Source organism: Rhineura floridana, chromosome 6 (genome assembly GCF_030035675.1).
Source record: "Rhineura floridana isolate rRhiFlo1 chromosome 6, rRhiFlo1.hap2, whole genome shotgun sequence".
Lineage (NCBI taxonomy): Eukaryota > Metazoa > Chordata > Lepidosauria > Squamata > Rhineuridae > Rhineura > Rhineura floridana.
Genome location: NC_084485.1, coordinates 84,958,983 through 84,981,733, shown reverse-complemented (window position 1 = coordinate 84,981,733; position 22,751 = coordinate 84,958,983). Strand labels below are relative to the sequence as shown.

Sequence of the window (22,751 nt, the reverse complement as noted above, 5' to 3'; positions counted from 1 at the left end):
ATGTGCTGGCAATCTTGATCCAACAGATCTGTGTCAAATTCAGCATGAAGTGATTGTGCAATTGCTTTGCCAGAAGAACAGGTAACAACTTAGCACACATTTATGGTGCCACCACGCAATCACCCTCCAGCAGCTTTTGCAATAGGTTGAGTTGCAGGGCAGGGGGCACATCCTGGGACAGTCACGTGACCACTTCACCACTGGCTGAACTCTGCATGGAGATGATCGGCTCATGTTTTCAACACACCAGAAACAGTCATGTGAATTTGATGTATGGCCAAAAAGTGGGTCACCTGCCACATTCCTGATTGAAGGTGATTGCATATAAGGGACAGCCCAGCTCCACTTTTTATCTTTTCCAGTGCAGGAGCAGGAGGAGAAATGAGTCTGTGTGGAAGAACAGATAGAAATACCAGCTTATGTAAATATGGGTGACATCATCCTTTCTCCTTTCTCCTGGTGCTATTTATAGCTACTTTAATTTACTCCCCTTTGCTTTATTATCTTTCTACAAGCTCTTTATCCCCAACATTTAGCATCTCAATTGGCAAGCAGCAGCCAGCTGCATGATACGGCAGGAAGCTTTTTCTCCTGATGCAGTGCAGCCTGACTGTGGTACAATCATGGAGGAAGGTGAGGGAAGGAGGAAGAAAAATGTCTGTGTGTGTGCACACGCATGTGCGTGTGCCTTAGTTGAGAGTGTGTTCTGTTGGATCCTGGGATGGGATGGAGTTTAAGATCCTATCAGTGTGGTGTAGTGGTTAGAGCAGCCTTTCCCAACCAATGTGCAGATGTTGTTGGACCACAACTCCCATCAGCCTCAGTCAGCATTGCCAATGACTGAGGCTGATGAGAGTTGTGGTCCAACAACATCTGGAGGCACACCAGTTGGGAAAGGCTGGGTTAGAGTGTTGGACTGCGACCTGGGAGACCACACAGCCATGAAGCTCACTGGGTGACCTTGAGCGAGTCACTGGCTCTCAGCCTCAGAGGAAGGCAATGGTAAACCACCTCTGAATACCGGTTACCATGAAAACCCTATTCATAGGGTTGCCATAAATCGAGATCGATTTGAAGGCAGTCCATTTCATTTTCATAGTTCTCGGGTTGGGCAATTCCCTTACCAAGGGAGCAACTACTAGGCACAGCAGGAGCTGAGAGCAAGGGAAGCAGGTCTGGATTAACACACACTAGTTGTGGCTGACAGATTTCGATATAATCCTATATACCTGTCTCTTTGCCCTGCTTCTGAAACCTCATCTAAGGTCTGGTCTAGTATCGGGCCGAATGTAACACAGTCAAAATAGATAAGTCAACATATTTTGAGTGGTCCAGGAAAAAAAAAATCACAGCTGCATTGTACAGCTTGGTGCCCAAGGTAGAGTGAATGAAAAGTGTCCTTAGCCCCTGTTGGAATGATGGGACTTTTCACATTGTTTTTAGCTTCTTGATGAGCAATTATTAACACACACACTCCACTCACACACTCTACGGGTAGAAACACACTTACTGTTGTGCTGGTTCCATTTAATCTCCACCTCTCTTTTCTGAAAATGGGCACACAACGCTACTCAAACTCCACCTCTTTTTACTCTAAAACCTGGTTGGATTAGCTCCAGTGTGGTTTTTTTATTCAGCATGAGACAGATTTCGCACATGGCTGGTAGATCAACTTGTTGCCCCTGCAGGTGTGGCCAACGGAAGTGCTTTACTGTGGGCTCAGGCAGAGACAGTGAATGGCTCAACACTTTGCTGTGGGTCATCCTGAAAGGTCTGAAGACAGGACTAGGAAAGGGAGGTGTGTCCAGCTGAGGGCAGAGTCACTTCAAAATGCAGACAGAAAAACCATTCTCACTATTTTTGAAGTGACTAGTGTGCCCACAACCTTAGTATTTACTCATTTCTGTTCCCCCCCTCTTTTTATTCTAGTTCCCACACTCTCCCCCATACTTTGTACAGAACTTCCTTCCAGTTATCTCCTAAGATCTCTTTCCCCCTTCCCGCCCCCCCACAAATTATTCTCTGAATCTCTACTTAAGATGCATCTCTCCTCTGTTTCTTTATCAGGGGAACCTGGGGTCCTCTAGGTGTTGCTGGACTCCAATTTCCAACAGTCTGCTTTTGTGTTAGAACTGCTTTTTAATATGCTTTTAAACCTTTTTTTAGAAAAACACATTTTTTTAAAAAAAAGGCTTCAAAGCTTTTAAAAATGTTTTTAAAGTTGTTTTATTTTAATGTATTTTGTCTGTTTTTATGATGTTTTAAAGTGTTTTTAGTGCTTTTGTTTGCCGCTCTGGGCTCCGAGTGCTCAGAGTTAGTGGGAATTGTAGTCTTGTAGTCCAACAACATCTGGAGTGATAAGGTTCCCCATCCTTGTACTAGACCTTCCTATCCTTAAATCTGTCCACTTTTCTAGGTGAAAAAGGACAAAAAGAATGAAGGTTGCAAAGAAAAAGAACTGAAAAAAGGTCAAATGGCAAGAAAGTCCTGGTAAGAATTCTAAGAAGACTTACAGTGGGAAAGAAATACAGCAAAAGATGGTAGCTAATATGGAAATCCTGGTTTGAAGAGACTAGGGGGGAGAGACACACTCAATGTTCTGCTGGTTCCAGTGCATCTCCATCTCTGGCTTCTGAAAACAGGGGCACACAACACTAGTCAAACCCACCCCTTTTTACTGTAAAACCTGGTGGGTGCAGTTTGAATGTATTTTTTAAAAATTCAGCTTCAAAGAAGTTTTGCAACTGATCGACAGATCAACCCATTCCCCCTCCAGGTGTGGCTTATGGAAACGCTTTGATCTGGCAACTAGTGTGTTTACAGCCTGGGTTGCTTTTATTTGCTCAGCAGTGATGTGGCCTGTGGGGTAGGGTCTCAGAGGAAAGAATGGTGCCTATAAAATCCATATATTTGTTGCAGTTCTGCTTTCTCTGAGACCAGGATAGCTCCAGGAACCCAAATCATCAGACTTCTGCATCTTAAAAATTTCTTTGGTGTTTTCAATCGACATTTCAGTACGGAATATGGATAAAGTTATTTGCTAGAGCCATGAAGACTACAGTATAAATTGGTAGAACAGCTGCTGTCTTCAGAGTGAAACAAGAGACTCCCTGTAAATTTAAGATGCTATTTTATTTCTTTAGTTGAAATTGAAGTTGAACAACACTATTTCCTAGGAAATGCCAGATGCAATGAAGATGACCATCCTGGATACCACTCCTACTCCCACTGGCAGACATTTGTGAGAAGCGGTTGGCTAAATTGTGCCCACACAACTCATACACATATGCACACACATACCACTTCCCAGAAAAGACTCTTATGAGGTAATGGGCACCACCTTACTGTTAGCTTCAAACATACAACAGCTGTTGTAGCATATTAATTTTTAATTCAGCAAAACCAGGAAAGAAAGGCGAGGGAGACCGTGACGGATGTGAATTCCTGCTCTCAGAACAGACAGCTTTGGGTCATTATGGATGACACAACCCTCATGACAGCAGGAACCCTCCTTTTTTTCATCTGTAAGTGGCCTCCGTTGACTTCTGTCTAGGAAAGCCCAAGTGAAGCTCTCTCTGATACAAATCGAGGTCTTGTCAACATGCATATGTACTCATGAAGATGTTTGTCTCACTGAGATTACTGGACCATGTTCACTGACTGCACATGCACTCCCATGTATATTTGGGGGCACTCATGGGTGTTTTTAAAAAATGTTGAGAGTTCTAGTCCCAAATCTCTCACAACTCACATCGCTTGTCCCTCAGAGACTGCGCTACCTTTTCTTACGATGTCACAGTTGTGAGAGGAAAACTGAATGTGGTATTTTTTTCTGGATTAATTCCCCTTTCCTTTTAGAGTATCATTTGTTCACCTGTCTTTTTTTTGTCCTTGCTCCACAAGCACCTGCTGCATGGCATACCTAGTTCACTCTCTCTGTTTTCTTTTTATAGTACATCTAAAAATCAGGATCATGTATGCTCATGTGGTACATACAAAGCAACCAGCCTTGCTCAATGCAGGGGACTGATCTAAGGAATCCCAGAGCCATGGAATTATGATTTGTTGATTTAAATAATTAATTGTGAAAGGAGTGTGATACTATGATGGCACCAAAGTGTCTTATGAAATCTTTAGCAAGTTATGATGATACTCCCTACTGTTCTAGTTGTGAATTCATGTTGCATATGATTTATGCTGTTGTTGGCCAGCCTCTTCCATAGGGATGGATGCCAAATTCTCAATTTATTTTGGTTTACAAGGCCTGAATTCAAGTGTTTCCCTGCTGCACCCATTTACCCTCTGCATCCTATCTTGTAGTAATAGCCAAACCTCTTCTTCCAGATTCCCAGGCTCAGGGGAAGAAACAACCAAGCTCTACAATGAATGAGAGAAGCTTTTTTGGATTACAATGCAGTCCAGCAGCCAATCTTTTCTGCCCATTTCCTATCAGAGACAAATAGTTTCCCTTTGCGTGATAAGCAATGTAGACTACAGTATATTATCACTATTCTGTCAGCCTACCCTTCTTTTTCCTCCATTTACTCTCAGGTGATCCTTCTGGTCAGTGTGTTACACTTTTTCTTTCTGTCTGTCTGTCTATCATAGCTTCGGCTATGGGGAGGTATATAAATACAATAAATAAATAAAATAATCACTAAATTACTAATTGCTAAACTATAATCAAAGCAAACAGCAAAAGCAGATTTGTTGTTGTTATGCAGATTTATTACTACTACTAATAAAAAAAATATTTATCCTCCCAAAGGAGCCCAGGGTAGCAAACAAGCAATAAAATGATAAAAACATCTTTAAAATAATGCAGACTGGACAAGACCTCTACTTAAAAGACTTATTGGAAGACAAAGATTTCAATAGGTGCCAAAAAGACAGCAGAGATAGTACCTGTCTAATATTTACCAGGAGGGAATTCCAAAGGGTGCCACAACACTAAACCCTAATTCCTATTTTGGCATCTGTAGATGGTATCCACAGAAGGCCCTCACCTGCAGAGCGCAGTGATTGGGTATATAAAGAGGGCGAAGAACAATTACCCAGTGCTATTCTCTACAACCCTTGGAGATAGGATTGGAACCACTGTAAACAGTGCCACCAATACCCCTCTCACTTAGTCAGCCCAGAAGGCTACCATGGTCAATGGTATCAAAAGCAGCTGAGAGGCTCCTTCTCCCAATAAAGGTCATCCATCAGGGTGACCAAGGCCAATCATACTCATAACCATGCCTGAACCCAGATTGAAATGGGTAAAGATAACCACTTTAAGATAACAGGTTCAGAGGAGGGCAACAAAGATGATCAGGGGACTGGAAACAAAGCCCAATGAGGAGAGACTGAGAGAACTGGGCATGTTTAGCCTGGAGAAGAGAAAACTGAGGGGAGATATGATAGCACTCTTCAAGTACATGAAAGGTTGTCATATAGAGGAGGGCCGGGATCTCTTCTCGATCATCCCAGAGTGCAGGACACGGAATAATGCGCTCAAGTTGCAGGAAGCCAGATTTCGACTGGACATCAGGAAAAACTTCCTAACTGTTAGAGCCATACAACAATGGAACCAATTACCTAGAGAGGTAGTGGGCTCTCTGACACTGGAGGCATTCAAGAGGCAGCTGGACAGCCATCTGTCGGGAATGCTTTGATTTGGATTCCTGCATTGAGCAGGGAGTTGGACTCGATGGCCTTGTAGGCCCCTTTCAACTCTACTATTCTATGATTCTATGATACTTGCAATTGTTGTGCTGTAACCCTGTTGCTCACCTTCCCTAAAACAGTGGTATTTGCAACTGGGCAGTAGTTGTCATAAAACAATGGGTTCAGAATGGGCTTTTTCAGGAGTGTTCGGATCATCGCCTCTTTCAAGATGTCTGGGACTAATCCATATCATAACAAAGCATTGGCCACCCCTTGGATCCACTCGGTCATAGCCCCTCGGCAAACTTTAATAAGCCAAGAGGGGCAAGATTCAAGGGAACATGTTGCTGGCCACATTGTCGCAAGCACATCATCAAGCTGCATCATCTGAAACTGATCCCAAGAAGTTGCAGCAGACGTTACACTGTACACCTCAGTGGAGGTTGCAGTAAATGTGGCATCAAGATAGCTACAGAGGTGACTGGTTTTCCCCTCGAAGTGCCTTGCAGACAATTTGCAGTGGGCTTCTGTAGGGTCTAATACCCCAATAGATGTTAATAGACCCCAGAAAATAAAAAAAACTCCACTGGGCAGCTACTTGAGGATGTTATGGAGGCAGAAAAGGGACCCTTCTTCTCTGCCCTCACCACCACACAGTAGGCATGGTTATGTTGTTTCACTCATGCTCCGTCACCTTCACAGCACGTCTTGCGCTCTAGCCATCATCTGGCCTGTTTCATTGCCCTCATTTGACTGGTTATACCAAGTGTAGAAGGGTTCCACATGCTGCAGAGAGCACCCAGGGGTAACCACATCAGCATATCTCATTGTTCCACGCTGACAAAGGCTTCAACAAGGTCATCTGCTCTGACTACTGGAAATCTCCCTAGGATATTCAGGAATCTATTGGATTCCATTAGTCTCCAGAGGCAGACTATCTTTATCTGTCCACTACCCAATAATAATACCCTTCAAAGGAAAGCAAGCAGGGGGGGAACGTGAGTCAGGATCTTTCCAAAAGGCTTGCAGTGTTATGGTCTGGCAGAGCCCAACAGGCAATGCATTCCAAAACCATGGGACTGCCATGGAGAATGCCTTCTGTCTCATATACTTCTGGAGTCAATCATGTGAATCTCTGCTATTCTTGCCCCCAAGCTGTAATGCCCAGCACTGACACTCAAAGTGTAGGGGCTTCTGCATTTAGTTTTCAGTGTCTCTGATTTAGTCCATTGTTTTTCAAGAGCCAGTGTGGTGTAGTGGTTAGAGTGTTGGACTATGACCTGGGAGACCAGGGTTCAAATCCCCACACAGCCATGAAGCTCACTGGGTGACCTTGGGCCTGTCACTGCCTCTCACCCTCAGTGGAAGACAATGGTAAAACCACCTCTGAATACTGCTTACCATGAAAACCCTATTCATAGGGTCGCCATAAGTCGGGATCGACTTGAAGGCAGTCCATTTTCAAGGATACAGTCCTAAGCATGCTCTGGGCCACTTGGTAATTCCAGCACAAGACCCAGCCCTATGTTTCTATAATGGTTTTGACTGTCTTTTTTATAATGTTTGTAGGGTGTTCATCAGCTTAAAACCTCTCAGTAAATATGTGCCCAGGAGCCTTGATCAATTGTGCTTACTGTGTTGTAACATATATGCAAATACGAATATAAATGCCCTTCAAAACAGCAGAGACATCTGCTATTACCCATGAAGCATGTAGCAACCCTTGCCTAGAAAGCAAATGTATTAGAATCATGGTGCAAGACACTGGCCTAGTTTCTTTCTTGCATAGACATGCAGACACGCATACATTATGCAAGTGGAGTTGCTAGCTTTTGATTTCAATGGCCCTCCTGGCCCCCTGCACAAGACCAGGGGGTGAAGCCAAGACAGGCAGAGTTAGGAAAGTACCTAGTAGGTTGAGTCAGGTGTAGTGGTGCATCCTCCCCACTTCCCTGAGCACTGATAGAGGTTCTTGGGGCAGAAGGAGGTTTTTTTTCCTGGCTTGGGTTCAAACTTCAAGAGAAACAAAGAGTGGCAATTTCTCATTTATATCAGTTAAAATATATTACCTTTTAAATTTAGCCACTCACTTCCCTTGATCCTGTGCCTCTAAAACTTCTGGCTGAATGAAGGAAAAATAATCCAGTGTGGAAGTGGCCAGGTAACAAACCTACTTATAGGCTATAGTTCTCCGGTTTTATAATTCTAACTTAAGGTTAAGACTGAGACCCTTAGTTACTGACCTTCTGCACCTTTGTGCTCTTGATCAATATTTGCTTTTAAGATTTTGTAAAGTAAGGAAAGCAATGCCCTCTAGCTGGAAGGACAAGATTGTAGTTGATAAAGAGTGTGTCTTTCCATTGATTTCTCCCTTTTCAAGAAGGTGGGCTGGTTAAAGGTTGCTATTTAAAAAATAAAAATAAAACTGGGACACCAGATATGGGGTGTAACAACATCAAGAGGCTTTAATGCATTTTTCCCTTCTCAGCTGCAATGCTCTTTATCAGACTGTCTAACTGCCCTCTGCTGATCTCCTGGGAGCAATGACCAAAACCTTGGCCTGAGATCATAAGAGAAACATACACACACCTCACCCACTGTCCTGCCTCTGATCTCAGGAAGTGCTCAGTAAGGCTTTGGGAAAGAGATGGAAACATAAATATGTTATTACTCCCAAAGTAGTGGAGTTGCTAATGGTGAAACATTTACCTTTTAATCCTTCAGAGATGGGACTGAGGTGTGTGTGTGCATGTGCACTAAACCACTTGGAAAGCTTTCTTGAAGTTCCAAAAACACTTTGAATCATATCTGGAAAAGGTCAGTGGCAAATGTGTGTGTTCATGTCTTAATTTTCTCCATCAAGTCACTGCTTACTTTATTTTCATTTTGCTGTGCTCTGGTTGCAGTGGGTAGGAGCACTGTGCAACAGCATCTCATGCCTCAGCATCTGTGCTGGCAACAGAAGCATAGAGAAGGAATAAAAGACCATAATCTTGAATGGCTTGGACTATGATCAGCATTTGCACTTTATTCATTTTATTTATTAAAAGATTTATATATCACCTTTCACCAAAAGTAGTCCCAGGGCGGTTAACAAAAAAAACTCCCAACCTTGATAGAAAATCACCTGGTGAAGGGTGGAGGTCATTGCGTGCCTTTTCTTAGGGTGCTTCCATGTGACCTGTTTATTGAGCATTCATCCTGATTTGATTGCAGGGAGATTAGAGGACATTCTGATTTGTTTGCAGGGAAATTAGATGACATTGGAAAGCAAGTGTTATCCCACACTTTCCAGTGCACTTGCCTGTCACTTTCCTTATTGCGAAAAGTCTGATATTTTGGGGAAGCAGGTTTGTTGTGTAAGATCTCCCAGTCAACTATAATCCTGCAACCTGAATTTGCTAGTATGTGATTCAATGCTGCCCAACAATAGCAACGATCTGGAAGAGTCCTTAATCTTGCTATATCTGTATCCTGCTGAACATTTACAGGATATATTTGTATCCTGCTGTACATCAGAAATGCATGTTATACATTTGGGAGACAAAAAACCTAAATAGAAAAAAATGAAATAAATTATTTCATCCCATTCAGCTGCTATTTTTTAAATTATGTTGAGTTTTTCAAGAGCAAGGTCCAACCAACCAACCAACCAACCAAAAACAAATCAATGTGAGAGTACAATGCACATGAATAATGCAATATGATGGCATGCCATAACACAGACGAAGCCCAAACTCAGGATGTCAATGGAACTTATTTCTGTATGGTATTTTTAGGGTTTGATGGTGCAGGTTGATGGTTCTGACCACCAAAAGCAAATCCACATGTAGGGTGACTTGGAGTTAGGGATGTAAAGAGGCAGCGATTTCCATCTTGCCCGGTGTTCATCACAGTCAGTGCTGTTCCATTCTGCTACAGTTTGCTTTCTTTAAAACCTATGTCTGTCTCGCTATCCACTACGGGTGACACATAATCAATTTCAGTGGAAGGTAAATGTCCAAAACAATGCAGGAAATAATATGATTATTTACACAACATTTGGAGACTGTAAAACGAATTATAATGAATATCACTTGCATTCACTTGCATTGTTTCTGTTTCTGACCCATGACAAACATGTGAATTGTGGCAATTTCATTTCCTTTTCTGACAGAATTCTCTTTGACATCCCTACTTGCAGTGGCATGCAAAAGGCCCAGTCCTGTGTATGTTGATGGCTGCATAGTATCAACTTCAACACACCTAGCAATTTCAACAGCTACCACACATCCAGTTATCATGATTAACAGGCCTAAGATTGCAAATCATAAAGTCCTTCATCTGTAGCAAGTGATTTCACCATCAGATATTGTGCATGTACTGAAGGATGAAGTTATACACTCGTATTTTATTTTGGAACCAAACTACAAATGAAGCTAAGTACTTGAAGCTATGTACTTGATGTTTTCTTCATTTTTTTACAAAATGCAGCCACAGAGGCTGCAGTCTGCAACAGAAAGCCCATGCATGGATATGTGTGTTTGAGGTGGTATTCCTTAGTCTTTTCCCCCTGGTAGTTTTTCTGCTAAGAATGAGAAGGAATTCATATCTTTTCCCCTGCAGGAGAGAGAAACGGTCCTGAAGGCAATTTTAGTAGAAGAACCACTGAAAGGGGAAGACTTAGAATGACCCTCCCCCATGTGGGTCTTCCTCTACAAATTACAGGTTCCAAAGCTGCAATTTATAAAAAGAATACATCAGGGAAGAACTACATGTAACTGAGTGTGCCTGTGTCGTTTGGACTGTAGGAGAGAGATTTTCTATGTAATTTCAAGGAGGCAATTAGAACCCCACATCCTGTGGATCTGAGGAGTCATATTTTGGGAAAGGCAGATTTGTATTTAAAGATAGAGAAAATGGATCGACCTACAGGAAGCACTGTTTTGTTTTGTTTTCTGCTATAAGCAAGGTCTACTTCCATTTGCCTTAACTCCTATAATTATACATCTGCCAAACTCAATATCTAGTACTGATTTTCAGTCCTTCCCCATGTTTCAGGAAGGCTTTCTGTTTTTATATACTATATGTTAGGTACCTGACATGTGTATGCAGTTAAACATTTATTTGGCACCTTTATGTTTTTAAGCCAAGCTAGGGTGGTCTCTACTTGAAGCACTGGGAAGTAGCTTCAGGATTTCCAAAAGGGTCAGCCAATCATCACTGGCAGGCTACAATGGGAGGAGGGAGGTGGCTTTCTGATGGCCACAGGGGCCAACAACTGGTAACAACTGATACACTCTGCACAGTCAGCTTCTGCTGGAAACAAAACCTGGCAGTGCAGAAACGGGTAACTGCAGAGCCAGAACTCCAGGCTTACCACTCAAGCCATGTACTTTTATATGCAGAATTATTGTCCTCCCTCCTCCTCCAAATGTGATATAGTGGTGAGTGGGCTTGTGTGTTCCGATGAACCCTATGAGCGATGCCGTCAGGAGTTATGCACTCCCAGAAGGGTCACCCATGGCGGTAAGGACAAGGGAGAGGAACCAGACAAAGAATGATCCAAGAATGTCCTCAACAGCAGAACAGGCGGAGGATAACAGTGTGTATGTTACAACGGCTGTGAAGGCAGATGAAGGCTGCAGCAGATAAAAAACTTCCAATCGTCGTATCCATGCCATTGGATCAAAGCCTTTTTCTGTCAAGATTGTGTTTTGATTGTTGTGCACCAATCTCCCCACATAAAACAAATTCACGCACAGGCATCTTCCAACCAAACCAAACCAAAAGTCCTTTGGCGACTGGCGACGGGGCTAGGACTGTGAAATCCAGAAGCCCCTAGTCATGGACCGGCACATGGGCGCTGGATACAGGCTCAGTCATCCTGGCTAAAGGACCAAGGTAGTTGAGTAGCTCGGCAGCTATATCCACGACGGAGCAGTCCTGTTCAGGATCCACTCTGCTCACCCCGTATGGGGGGGGGCCTAGAAAAAATGCCCTAAACATAGTCTGCCTCATCTGTCTCCCTGACTGGATCACCGCGTCCAGTGGGGTCACCACTTAGCAGTCGCAAAAGACAAATGAACTTTGGAACGTGGAATATACGGACATTGCTGGACGATACAGATAGTGAACGTCCTGAACGCAGGACTGCCATCATTGTGAGGGAGTTGAGACGTTTTAATATTGACATAACAGCACTCCAAGAAACTCGAAGAGCAGGAGAGGGACAATTGAAGGAAGAAAAAGGAGGTTATATCTTCTTCTGGAAAGGACTGCCTGAACAAGAAGGACGAATGCATGGAGTAGGCTTTGCTATTAAAAATAATTTTGTGACGCTCTTGTCAGAAGTTCCTATTGGCATTAATAAACGACTCTCAACTCTCCTATTAAACTTGCCAAAACCCAGCAGGCAACTATTCTAAGTGCTTATGTACCAACATTAGATGCTGATGAAGACATCAAGGAATTTTTTTTATAACCAGCTGGATACCATCTTATCAGAGATACCTAAGGAGGATAAAATTATCCTCCTGGGCAATTTCAATGCAAGAGCTGGGCATGATTTCGATTTATGGCCAGAAACCATTGGGAAAGAAGGAGTTGGCAATAGCAACCTGAATGGAATTCTACTTCTGACTAAATGTGCAGAGCATAATCCTGTTATCACAAACACACTCTTTCGTCAGAAAAATAAATTTAAAACATCATGGAAGTACCCTGGGTCAAAACACGGGTATTTCCTGGATTATGTAATTGTCCCTGCCAGAGATCATCATGATATACTCTTCACTAGGGCCATGACAAGTGCTGATGACTGCTGGACAGATCACCGATTAATTTGATCCACCATGGCCGTTAATATTGTTTCTCAACGTAGGCTCCAAGGAAGAAAACCAAGGCATAAAATGAACATCCATGCCCTTCAAGATCCTATTAAGAGAGCCTGCTTTCAAACAACTCTCAGGAAACATCTACCAAAGGAACTCCCTGAAAATGTCGAGGAACACTGGAGTAAACTGAATACTTCCATTATTGCACCATGTGAACAAACTACTGGATACCAAACTAAGAAACATCAGGATTGGTTTGATGAGAATGATAGCGAGATTGAACATATCATTGACAAGAAAAGGAAAGCCTTCCAGATATGGCAGAAAGAGATTAACTGTGCTGCTAAGAAAAAAATCTATACCAGTGCAAAGGCTGAGGTCCAAAGAAGAACTAGAGAACTTAAGAACGTCTGGTGAATAAAGAAAGCTCAAGAAATCCAGCACTTTGCAGATGCTCACGATGCATGGGGCTTTTTTTAATGCCACAAAGGCCATCTATGGACCAACAAATATTGGTACAAATCCCTTACGTTCAATGGATAGTACCAAACTTCTTAAGGATAAAGAGTCTATTATGCTGCGCTGGAAAGAGCATTACCACGATCTCCTTATTCGTAACTCTATTGTAGCTGGTGAGGTCTTCTCACAAATTCCACAACAGCAAACTAGAGATGAGGTTGCTGTATCCCCTAATTTGGATGAAGTCAGCAAAGCGATCAATCAAATGAAGAACAACAAAGCTAGTGGACCTGCTGAAGTCTTTAAAGAAGGTGGGCCTGAACTTACACAACAACTTCATAAGCTCATCGAAAAAATCTGGATGAGGGAGGAGATCCTGGAAGACTTTAGGGATGCCATAATTATCACCCTTTTTAAGAAGGGTAATAGAACAGATTGTGGGAACTATCGAGGTATCTCTCTTCTTGCTACCGCAGGTAATATCCTTGCAAGGATTCTCGCAAATCGCCTCCTACCGATCTCAGAGGATGTCCTCCCCGAATCTCAAAATGGTTTCCGCCCTTCCAGGGGAACAGTGAACATGATCTTCACTGCACAACAGCTTCAAGAAAAATTCTGGGAGCAGAATTGACTTTTATATATGGCGTTTATTGATCTGACTAAGGTGTTTGATACTGTGAATTGAACCACTCTCTGGACCATCCTTCTGAAAACTGGATGCCCTGATAAATTTGTGAATATTTTGCGACTCCTTCATGACAACATGATAGCGACAATTTTGGATAACAATGGCTTTCAGAGCAATCCATTCAGAGTCGGATCAGGCGTAAAACAGGAATGTGTCATTGCTCCTACCTTATTTTCTATCTTCATTGCTATGATTCTACACCTTATTGAGGAGAAACTTCCTACTGGTGTGGAAATCATATGTTGAACAGATGGAAAGCTTTTTAATCTCAATAGCCTGAAAGCAAAAAGTAAGGTAATGTCAACCTCTGTCATAGAACTTCAATATGCTGATGATAATGTAGTCTCCTCAGGGAAAGGTGTTTATTTTATTTATTTATTTATTTGTTGAGTCTCTATACCGCCCGACTAGCATAGCTCTCTGGGCAGTGTACAACAGAGAAATATAAATATGCACAATAAAATCCAATAAATCAGTGCAAGGGACATGTATATAAAAATCCACAAATCTAAAATCAATTACAACATGTTTAAAACTAAAAAACTAAAAACTAAAAAACTAAAATGCCTGAGAAAAGAGGAAGGTTTTAACTTGGCGCCAAGCGCACCTCATTGGGAAGACTATTCCACAGTTCGGGGGCCACCACTGAGAAGGCCCTAGTTCTTGTTATCGTCCTCCGAGCTTCCTTATGAGTCGGAACTCGGAGGAGGGCCTTCGATGTTGAACGTAGTGTACGGGCAGGTTCATATCGGGAGAGGCGTTCCAGCAGGTATTGCGGTCCCGCACCGTATAAGGCTTTATAGGTTAAAACCAGCACTTTAAATCTGGCCCGGAAGCATATTGGTAGCCAGTGCAAGCGGGCCAGAACAGGTGTTATATGTTCAGACCGCTTGGTCCTCGTTATCAGTCTGGCTGCCACATTCTGCACAAGCTGTAGCTTCCGAACCGTCTTCAAAGGCAGCCCTACATAGAGCGCATTGCAGTAATCCAATCGAGAGGTTACCAGAGCATGGACAACTGAGGTGAGGTCCTCCCTGTCCAGATAGGGACGTAGCTGGGCTACCAACCGAAGTTGGTAGAACGCATTCCGTGCCACCGAGGCTACTTGAGCCTCAAGTGACAGGGAAGGATCTAAAAATAGTCCCAAACTACGAACCCGCTCCTTCAGGGGGAGTGTAACCCCGTCCAGAACAGGGTGAATATCCACCATCTGATCAGAGAAACCTCCCACCAACAGCATCTCAGTCTTGTCAGGATTGAGCCTCAGTTTGTTAGCTCTCATCCAGTCCATTATCGCAGCCAGGCAACAGTTCAGCACATTAACAGCCTCACCTGAAGACGATGAAAAGGAGAAGTAGAGTTGCGTGTCATCAGTGGCTGCAGATTAGCCACTCCTAAACTAGATAGATCTCCCTTGGTTTCATCCAGAAGGGCTTTGGTTCTTGATGAAAGCAAGATTCTGTCACTTTTATAGTTAAATAAAAGGGGAAATACTGGCAGGTGCAAAGTCATGGCCTTGGGAAGGGCCATTGCCCATTGGTAGAGCATCCGCTTTGCACACAGGAAGTCCCAAGTTCAATTCCAGCATCTCCAGGTAGGGCCAGAAAAGACACCTGTCTCAAACCATGAAGAGGTGCTGCTAGTCAGTATAGACATTACTGAGCTAGATGGACCAATTATCTGATTCTGTATGAGGTATCTTCCTATGTTCCTAATGCAGGGTTGAGAAAAGTTGCTCCCACCAGAATCCCCCCAGCACTCAACTCTTGAACCTTTCAAAGCCTTGACATCCTGGATATCCAGTCTATGACAGGAAAGAGCGGCCTCATACAGGGAGGAGGCCACGTCAACATTGGCATTGCTGCATTGTTGCCAACTCTTTTCTTTCAGAATCCTAACTTGACTTCCTTAAGCCTAATGGGGAAAAAACCACAAAACAAACTCTACTGGTGGTCATGCCCTTTTGTCATGATGAGCAAGATGGTTGCAGCCACAGGCAATGTGAATAGTAGCAACCAGCCCAACCATCATCAGATATTCTAATTTTATTATAATATTTTATATTTATATCCCACCTTTAAGGATGTCTGTTGTAGCAGAGTGTGGAGTCACAAGACAATAGGGAGAGCAAGAGAGATGAGGGAAAGTGGAAAAGGGGCCGTGGCTGTGAGGGGGGATGGCGTGACTATCATGAAGGGACCCTGCACTTCTGAATTTGCCACTACGCTAATGGTTACGTTTTGAATTAAAAATAACAGAGAAAAGCATGTCAGTGATCCTGAGTCTGATTCTGAGGGGTTGAGCCAGGACAGTCAGGGAGTGATAGCTCAGGACTTGTATTAGATCCTTGCTTCCCAAAGAAGTCTCTTGGCTGCAAGTGAGGGAAAGATGGCAGTCCCCCTTTGTCCTAAGAGGGGCTTGTTAAGTCCTCAATAAAACTTCAGAAGCTGCCTTGTACCACCAATATTAAATCAAAAATCAAATCAAGTGAAATCATTGATCCATCGTATTGTGGAGGATGGGTGAAGTGCTAGATGACTGGAGGAGGGCTAATGTTGTCCCTATCTTCAGAAAGAGCAAAAAGGAGGAACCTGGGAACTACAGACCGGTCAGCCGGACATCGATCCCTGAGAAAATTCTGGAGCAGATTATAAAGCGATCGATAAGCAGTAAGCGTGATTACTGGAAGTCAACATGGATTTATCAAGAACAAATCTTGCAAGACTAATCTTATCTCAGTTTTTGATAGGGTAACCTCTCTAGTAGACTGTGGGAAAGCTGTGGACACAACTTATCTCAGCTTCAGCAAAGCTTTTGATAAAGTGCTCCATGATGTTCTGATTAGCAAGCTAGCTAAATGTGGGCTGGATGCAATAACTATCAGGTGGATCCACTGTTGGCTACAGAATCATACTCAAAGAGTATCAATGGTTATCAATGGTTCCTTCCCAAAGTGTGGGGAGGTAATGAGTGGGGCACTGCAGGGCTCAGTCCTAGGTCCAGAGCTCTTCAACATGTTCATTAATGACTTGGATGACTTGGATGAGGAAGTGCAAGCAATGCTTATCAAATCTGCAGATGATACAAAATTGGGAGGGATAGCTAATACCCTGGAGGACAGAAACAAAATTCAAAGTGATCTTGATAGGCTAGAACATTGGACTGAAAACAACAGAATAGAAATCAACAGGGATAAGTGCAATGTTCTACAATGAGGAAAAAGATGGAAGATAATGGGGTCAGCCAATACTACATGCGAGAAGGATCTTAGATCACAAGCTCAATATGAGCCAACAGTGTGATGTGGCTGCAAAAAAGGCAAATGCTGTTTTAGGCTGCATTAATAGAAACATGCAATGTGGTGAAAAAGTATTTGCCCCCCTGTCTGATTTTCTGCATTGTTGCATATTTCTGGCACTGAATGTTACCAGATCTTGAACCAAAACCTAATATTAGAGCAACGGGAAGCTGAGTGAACAAACATAAAATTTTTATTTCATTTATTTATTAAAGAAAGTTAGGCAACACCCAATGTCCCTGCGGGAAAACTTAATTGCCCCCCTATTAACTCAACCCAATGAAAGGGATTATTTGGGCTAGGTATTTGAATACCTTAGTAAACAATCAGGCCTGATTTGGGCCAGCCCTGCCTAATATAAATCTGACTAACTTTGGCCCTTGCCATCAGATTGAAGTTGCCAGCACACAGATTCCAGAGCCACATCATGCCATGATCAAAAGAAATTCCTGAACACCTCTAGAAAATAGTTGTTGATGCATATCAGTCTGGAAACGGTTACAAAGCCATTTCTAAGGCTCTGGGGCTCCACTGAACCACGGTCAGAGCCATATTGACCAAATGGAGAACGTTTGTGATAGCAGGAGTGGCCGTCCTGCCAAAATCCCTCCAAGAGCAAGGTGTAAAATCATCTGGGAAGTCACGAAGGACCTCAGAACAACATCCAAGGATCTGCAGGCCTCTCTTGCCTCAGCCACGATCAGTGTTCATGACTCCACCATCAGAAAGACACTGTGTAAACATGGGATTCATGGCAGAGTAGCAAGGCGGAAGCCACTGCTCACTAAGAAGAACATGAAAGCTCATCTAGAGTTTGCCAGAAAGCACCTGGATGATCCTCAAGAGTTCTGGAACAATGTTCTATGGACAGATGAGTCAAAAATGGAACTGTTTGGGCAACATGGGCCCCATTATGTCTGGTGAAAACCAAACGCTGCATTCCACATGAAGAACCTCATACCAACGGTCAAGCATGGTGGTGGTAGAGTCATGGTTTGGGGATGCTTTGCTTCATCAGGACCTGGATGACTTGCCATCATTGAAGGAACCATGAATTCTGTTTTGTCTCAGAAAATTCTACAGGTGAATGTAAGGCCATCTGTCCGTCAGCTGAAGCTAATGTACAGCTGGGTCATGCAGCAACACAATGATCCGACACACACAAGCAAGTCTACATCAGAATGGTTGAGGAACAAGAAATGTAAAGTTTTGGAATGGCCTAGTCAAAGTCCAGAGTCAAAGTCCTAAATCCCATTGAGATGTTGTGGCAGGACCTGCAAGGAGCAATTCATGCTCAAAACCCACAAATGTCACTGAGTTAAAGCAGTTCTACATGGAGGAGTGGGCCAAAATTCCCACCACAGTGCTGTGAGAGACTGATCAGGAACTACAGAAAGCATTTGGTTGCAGTCATTGCTGCTAAAGGTGGTGTAGCCAGGTTTTGAGTCTAAGGGGACAATTACTTTTTCACACGGGGGCATTGGGTATTGCTTAATTTTCTTTAATAAATAAATGAAATAAATATCAACATTTTGTGTTGTTTGTTTACTCAGGTTCCCATTTCTGTAGTATTGGGTTTTGGTTCAAGATCTGACAACATTCAGTGCCAAAAATATGTTTCAATGCAGAAAATCAGACAGGGGGCAAATACTTTTTCACAGCACTGTAATCTCCCAATTGCATGAAGTATTAGTTCCCCTCTATTCAGCACTGGTTAGGCCACATCTTGAGTACTGCATCCATTTCTGGACACTGCACTTTAAGAAGGATGCAGACAAACTGGAACAGGTTCAGAGGAGGGCAACGAGAATGATCAGGGGACTGGAAACAAAGCCCTATGAGGAGAGACTGAAAGAACTGAGCATGTTTAGCCTTGAGAAGAGAAGACTGAGGGGAGATACGATAGAACTCTTTAAGTACTTGAAAGGTTGTCACACAGAGGAGGGCCAGGATCTCAATCGTCCCAGAGTGCAAAACATGGAATAATGGGCTCAAGTTAGGAAGCCAGATTTCAACCGAATATCAGGAAAACATCCAAACTGTTAGAGCAGATTGACAATGGAACCAAAAACCTAGGGAGCTGGTGAGCTGTCCAACACTGGCAGCATTCAAGAGGCAGCTGGACAACCACCTGTTGGGAATGCTTTAAGTTGGATTCCTGCATTGAGCAGGGGGTTGGACTTGATGGAAAAGAGATTGGACCTGTGGAAATGTGGTGGGTGGGTTTTCCTCATGCTCAGTGTTTGACTTAGTTTATATTGGGCTCAAGAAGGATTTTCCCCCCCAAGTTAGCTTTGCAAATTCTGATTTTTCAGTGATGTTGACAGTGGCTTTGTCCCTCCTGTTTAGCTGGAATGGAGAAAACATGTGGGCCCACCATCTTCCTGACATTATGGACATGTTTTCTATTTGAAACACTGAGAAGGAGCAAATAAGGCACCATTGCCCTGTTCTTCAGCCTTGTAAGAGCTGCACATCAACCTACGCATCCTAGTTCAATAGCATGATATTAACCAGTTGTCACTCTTAGGGCTGAGTAGAAATTTGGTTTTGGCAACTTTCCTAATTGGCTTTGTGGAAGCACCTTTTTTCACCTACTCTATGCTGTCTCGGCATATAAGAGTGTGGTTTGTTCCATTAATGTGGCTAATTGAGAATGAGCTGAAGTTAGCAACAGATGCTAAAAAAAAAAAAAAACTTCAGGTACGTCCATGATAAAAGACAGAGAAAAGAAATGGTGGTACAGCTACCCAATGAGGATGGCAAAATGATAACAGATGACAAAGAAAAGGCAGAAGTGCTCAATTCCTACTTCTGCTCAGTCTTCTCCCAAAAGAGGGTATATGACCCTCCTGGGAAACGTGTAGTTGAAGGGGCAGGATGGCAGATTGAGATTGATGGACAAATGGTCAAGGAATATCTATTCACTTTGAATGAGTTCAAATTTGCAGGGCCCAATGAACCGCATCCTAGAGTATTGAAGGAACTGGCTGAAGAACTCTCAGAACAACTATTATCTTTTGTGAAATTTTGGGGGGTGCGTGAAGTGCAGAATGACTGGAGGAGGGCTAATATTGTCCCTATCTTCAAAAAGTGCAAAAAGGAGTAACTACAGACCAGTCAGCCTGACATCAATCCCAGGGAAAATTCTGGAGCAGATTATGAAAGCGGTCAATCCGTAAGCACCTTGAAAACAGTGCAGTGATTGCTAGAAGCTAACATGGATTTATCAAGAACAAATTCTGACAGACTAATCTTACCTCGCTTTTTGATCAGGTAACCTCCCCGGTAGACTGTGGGAATGCTGTGGACATACTATATCTTGATTTCAGCAAAGCTGTTGACAAAGAGCCCCATGGTATTCTGATTGCAAGCTAGGTAAATATGGGCTGGGTGGAACAATTATCAGGTGCATCCACAGTTGGTTACAGAATCATACTCAAAGAGTGCTTATCAATGGTTCCTTCTCAAACTGGAGGGAGGTAACAAGCTGGGTACCACAGGACTGGGTCCAGTGCTCTTCAACATTTTTATTGATGACTTGGATGAGGAGGTGCAGGGAATGCTTATCAAGTTTGCAGATGATACAAAATTGGGAGTGATAGCTAATACTTTGGAAGACAGAAACGAAATTCAAAGTGATCTTGATAGGCTGGAGCATTGGGCTGAAAACAACAGAATGAAATTTAACGGGGATAAGTGCAAAGTTCTGTACCTAGGAAAAAGAAACCAAATGCACAGTTATAAGATGGGGGATACCTGGCTCAGCAATACTACATGCGAGAAGGATCTTGGGATTGTTGTTGATCACAAGCTGAATATGAGTCAACAGTGTGATATGGCTGCAAAAAAGGCAAATGCTATTTTAGGCTGCATTAATAGAAATATAATTTCCAGATCGCATGAAGTATCAGTTCCCCTCTATTCGGCACTGGTTAGGTCTCATCTTGAGTACTGTATCCAGTTCTGGACATCATACTTTAAGAAGGATGCAGACAAACTGGAACGGGTTCAGAGTAGGGCAATGAGGAGGATCAGGGAACTAGAAACAAAGCCATATGAGGAGAGACTGAAAGAACTGGGCATGTTTAGCCTTGAAAAGAGAAGACTGAGGGGAGATATGATAGCACTGTTCCAGAACTTTGAAAGGTTGCCACACAGAGGAGGGCCAGGATCCCTTCTCGATCGTCCCAGAGTGCAGGACACGGAATAATGGGTTCAAGTTGCAGGAAGCCAGATTTCAACTGAACATCAGAAAAACTTCCTAACTGTTAAGACAATGGAACCAATTACCTAGGGAGGTGGTGGGCTCTCCAACACTGGAGGCATTCAAGAGGCAGCTGGACAGCCACCTGTTGGGTATGCTTTAATTTGGATTCCTGCATTGAACAGGGAGTTGGACTCAATGGCCTTATAGGCCCCTTCCAGCTCTACGATTCTATGAGTCTAATTGGATACTGATTCTTTTCCCAGGTCACAGTTGGCAGACCCTTGGCTACCCTGGTGAATACCCTGACACATGTGGAAAATGAAGGGTTGGTTACCCAACCTGTCTTTCATTGCTCTCTGGCTTGAGGGGATATGGGAAGCCTTAGGCTTTGAGACTTTAGCCCATTCAACACTGATTAGAAGGGTGAAGCAGTCGGGTGCCTCTCAGCTGTGAAACGTACAGATCAACAAGGTGAGACTGATCTGCTGAGCCAGGATGGAATTGCGCAGCGGAGAGGCAGATGGAAGCTCTTCCAATTGTCTCCTCAAACTATAGGGTGACGACACATGGTTAGGGAATGTAAGGTATTTGAGCCTCACTGGCTCAAATGTGATGTTCAATTAAAGTTGTGGCCATTACCATCAACATGAAGTTTCCCAGTGGGTGGGTCACACAGTGCAAAATGCCCCATAAATGATGCACAATATTACTTATTCAGGTCCTTGGAATTTCCTGAGTAATGGGGCATCTCAAAGTCTTTTCTTTGGAAGTGCCTGAAGGCTTCTCCTCCAGAAATCTTTCCTGCTCATGCTTCTTATAATCCTAAAATAATACTAACCAAGAAAATTAATAAGGGAAAATGTATGTATAGACTAAAAATAGTGTCTTCTGCAGCATAGATTCAAGGAACAGAATCATGGTAAGTCACACTGTTAGTTCAGGCCACAGCAAGGCCTCTTGTTTATATAGCCCTGTGGGAAACTTTAATAGTGTCAAGAAAATTGAGGCAGGAATACCAGGTGTATACACTGTGGGCTCTTTCACACAGTGACTTACTGTGAGATTGGGGATACTTGCATCCCCGTTTAATTTGCATGGTTCACATGACGTTGCAGGCAATTAGCAGCTATCACACAGTTTTCCTGTATCAACCCAATCCAATTATAATGCAAAAAGGAAAGGAAAAACCGTCTCAGCTTTGCTGTGCTCCTCCATGTACGCGCTTTGCCTCAATAATTTTTTAGTAGGAGGGCTGTCTTATGCCCCATTGCCAGCTCCCTCTCTCTGCCGCCCACAAAAGCTGCTTTCACTCCCTCCCTCCTCTATTCAGTTTCATACAGTTTTGTGTCAATTGCACCCCCACCCTCTCCCAGCTTCAGCAGGGAGAGGTGTGCAATTGAAAAGAAACAATGAAACTGACAAAAACCCCTCCCCTTCTCCATTAGTAATATTGATACTCGAGGGATTTAAACTTAGGGGTGGGGCCACAAAGAAACAGCGATACTAAACCTTTCCAGAGGAACTCGTACTTGTGTGAAAGGAAAACAGCGGATTTGAAGGTAGGAAGTGTGAACCTTGCAAATCTATTGCGATCGCAAAAGCTGCCTCTTTACTGCGAAGTTCAGCTCC

The 22,751-nt window shown here is 43.2% G+C and overlaps 1 protein-coding gene and 1 long non-coding RNA gene across 6 annotated transcripts in view; both read left to right on the top strand.

Moving 5' to 3' along the window:
- The window catches only part of LOC133387641 (phosphatidylinositol 3-kinase regulatory subunit alpha-like), a 239,943-nt gene that overhangs the window by 160,695 nt on the left and 56,497 nt on the right, over positions 1–22,751 (top strand). The window lies entirely within an intron of this gene.
- Positions 366–4,631, top strand: LOC133387642 (uncharacterized). Its single transcript, XR_009763528.1, has 3 exons — positions 366–421; positions 2,417–2,490; positions 4,345–4,631. It is a non-coding gene; the product is annotated as an uncharacterized LOC133387642 (long non-coding RNA).